Source organism: Podarcis filfolensis, assembly GCF_964270895.1.
Source record: "Podarcis filfolensis genome assembly, chromosome: 16".
Lineage (NCBI taxonomy): Eukaryota > Metazoa > Chordata > Lepidosauria > Squamata > Lacertidae > Podarcis > Podarcis filfolensis.
Window position 1 is genome coordinate 1834636 of NC_139620.1, and position 3699 is coordinate 1838334.

At 45.0% G+C, this 3699-nt stretch overlaps 1 long non-coding RNA gene across 1 annotated transcript; it reads left to right on the forward strand.

The window, feature by feature from the left end:
• LOC310751534 lies at positions 1-1663 on the forward strand. The gene is made up of 2 exons (XR_014542595.1): positions 1-49; positions 677-1663. It is a non-coding gene; the product is annotated as an uncharacterized lncRNA (long non-coding RNA).
• Positions 1664-3699: the final 2036 nt, after the last annotated feature.

A 3699-nucleotide genomic window follows, 5' to 3' on the forward strand; every position in this document is an offset into this window, starting at 1 on the left:
CAGCTTCTCTCGCCTCCTCTTGACTTCTCCTCTTCATCAGCTCTCACCGGTAAGTTGGATTTAACTCAACTTTCTTTACAGCTTGTAGATTGTGAGGTGCTTTTTTGCGGTGGTGTTTGTAAAACAGGTTTACTTGCTCTTACACTTCTCAAAATGACCGTCATTTTATGAGGTCCCTCTACCTTCCATAAATGATCAACACCTGCAGCTTCATGAACCAATGAAGCACCAGCTCTTGGGTCCAGTTTGTGCTAGGACAATGTCTCAGCTTTTTCTGTAGATGTACAGTGGTACCTCGGGTTACATACGCTTCAGGTTACAGACTCCGCTAACCCAGAAATAGTACCTCGGGTTACGAACTTTGCTTCAGGATGAGAACAGAAATCAGGCTGCAGCAGGAGGCCCCATTAGCTAAAGTGGTGCTTCAGGTTAAGAACAGTTTCAGGTTAAGAACCGACCTCCGGAACAAATTGAGTACTTAACCTGAGGTACCACTGTACTTGCCTGTCTTCCAAGGTGGAGATCTGGGACTGCATCCAGCTAAGTCCTGCTCGACATAGACCTGTTGAAATGAATGGACTTAAGTTCAATATGGCCCTTGGTTCCAAGGGGTCAACTCTGAGTAAGTCTCACATGCATAGGCGTATTCATTTTTGTTCTTCACATCTCGTCCCAGGCTAACCTTCGACTTCTCCAACATGGTGTCCTGTTGTCTCCCATCTTGTGCCGTCTCATGTGGACCCATCTACCCAGTTAGCTCCTGCCAGCCTTGCTGTTCTCCATCCTGTGTCATTCCCTGTGGACCCATCTACCCAGTTAGCAGCTGCCATCAACCCTGCTCCTATCCATGTGGACCCATCGCTCCACTGTGTATCCAACCTTCCTGCCAGTCTTCCTGTTCTCCATCCTGCGTCATTCCCTGTGGACCCATCTACCCAGTTAGCAGCTGCCATCAACCCTGCCATCAATCCTGCTCCTATCCATGTGGACCCATCGCTCCACTGTGTATCCAACCTTCCTGCCAGTCTTCCTGTTCTCCATCCTGTGTCATTCCCTGTGGTCCCATCTACCCAGTTAGTAGCTGCCATTCTTCCTGTATCTCATCGTGCCTGCCATCCTGTGTCATTCCAAGTGGGCCCATCTATCCAGCTAGTAGCTGCCATTCTTCCTGCATCCCAATCAGTATCTGCAATCCCTGTGGTTCTCCTTGCTAAAGTGTCAAGGGACAACCCCCCGGTACACAATCCTGTTGGGAATTGGAAAAAATATGGTACGGATTCATGGCTAAGCTTATGGGTATAGGGTACAGGTGCCAAAAATGCTAAGCTTTCACAGTTCTAGCTGAGGTTGGTTCTGTGCCTGCACAGCATCTTTGAGACTCAGTCCCTGCATTGATGTTCTTTCACCCTTTATTTTCTGGAAAAAACCCCTTTGCTAGCTTTAAAGGTGGCTCTCTTTAACCAGGAAAGTGTGACACATTGTGGTCGGTTTTCCCTGCCAAAGGAGTTCTGTCTGCATTCCCATTGCAAGTAGTAGATTCAGTTCACCCACTGCTCCCGTCTCTCCATTGTTTTCTACGTGGTATCTTCTTGAAAACTGCAAATGGTCTTGGTCTGTTCACTTCATGCTTGTTTCTCAATAAAGTCTACTCTATGCAAGGAAAGATTTGTCTCCTGGTCTCTTTTAATTCCTTTGTTAAAAAACTCAGCAACAACAGAGTCTACCAAGTCTGAGAAATAGTTAATGCAGAGGTGTTACTGTACCACAGTTGCATCATCTCTGACTATTGACCATGATGTCTGGGGCTGATGGGAGATGGAGCCCAGCAATACAAGAATAGAGATAGCTGCCTAATGCTGAATCAGACCTTGGTCCATGTGACCATGTGACTTGGTCCATCTGACTGCAGCTCTCCAGAAATTCAGTCTCTCCAAGCTCTGTCTGGAGACCCCAATAATTCAATGTGACATTTTCTGCATACCTGAATAATAATAATTCCCAAGCCACTCTGGGTGGTTCCCAACAGAATTAAAAGCACAATAGGACATCAAACATTAAAAACTTCCCTAAACATGCTCTATCATTGAGCTTCCTCAAAAGGAAGTCTCCCGTAGTGCTTTATTTACACTCACATTTTTATTTATATATATATATAAAATTAAAATAAAATAATCCCAATTACATCATCAGGAATAGGTGGACTTTCCCTGCATAAATGGCACATATTTGAAAACGTCGATTTAATATTCTGTTTCCTTTGAAGGCAAGAGTGGTTTCAACCTGCCAGATTGTAGGCAGATACTTTTTCTTTCATTCCACCCACCCCAGAACTGGACCGTGAAGGCACGGTCATGTCTTTTAAAAGGAATGGAGACTGCTCATTTTCAGAATGATTGCAGCAATGGGTACAGTAAGGGAACATACTTTGTAGGGTTGAGGTGGGGAAAAGTGTCGTGGCTGGAAAACGTCTTCCACCAATAACAACCCTGTTTCCCCTAAGGATTCTGGTCCCCTGCATGGCTAAAATGGGAAATCTCCATTCATTTCCATAGGGAATGGTGTAGCTGAGGCATGTCCAACTCACAAGAGAATGTGATCTACTCCCAGTATATATATAAAAAAACCTGCCAGTGATCAACCCATTGTCACTGGAGAGAGGAGGAGTGTGTGTTTTTTAGGGGGGAGTGCCCAGGGTTGTTGAGTCATGATCCCGCGATCTACCCACGATCTACGAGGATCACCCCGGTGATTTACCTGTTGATCGCAGCCAACCGGTTGGACAGGTAGATAAATCCCTTTAATTTAATGGGATAAATCCTTCCCCCCAAATCCCAGCAGTTTTGTAGGGCCAGGGGGAAATACTCCACGTTGATTAAAAGTCAGACCAGTGCAATATCACCTGCGGGATTTGCAGCCTTTCTACCTTGCTAGGTTTAAACGCTCAAAAGCAGAACTCAGCCAGAAAAGTCTCCTGGAGAGGAAGATAGATGAAGGTGCCTCAGCTAAGTGGAGGTCCCAGGTTTGGTCCATGGAAGGCCTAAGTAGGGCTGGCAGAGAACTCCACCTGGAACTCTGGAGAGCCACCACCAGTCAGAGTAGATTAGTTATTTTGTTGTTGTTGTTTAGTCGTTTAGTCGTGTCCAACTCTTCGTGACCCCATGGACCAGAGCACCCCAGGCACTTCTGTCCTCCACTGCCTCCCGCAGTTTGATCAAACTCATGCTGGTAGCTTCAAGAACACCATCCAACCATCTCATCCTCTGCCGTCCCCTTCTCCTTGTGCCCTCCATCTTTCCCAACATCAGGGTCTTTTCCAGGGAGTCTTCTCTTCTCATGAGGTGGCCAAAGTATTTATTTACGTATTTATTTATCACCCACCTTTCACCATAAGGTCCCAGTGTTGGTTACATCATTAAAAGGCACCATTAGAAACAATTGTTGAATGATACTGAGCTAGAAAATAGCAAGATGGACTAAGGATCTGGCTCACTATAAGGCAGCGGACAGTTTTCCTTCCAACTCTTCAGTCTGTATCAATGCTGCACAGAGTACCAAGGCAAACAAAGCTGAAAAATGTGGACTCCCTCCATCTAATAATAAACAAAATAATAATAATAATAATAATAATAATAATAATAATAATAATAATAATACATTCTTATTTACACCCCACCCATCTGGCTGGGTTTTAGAAACATT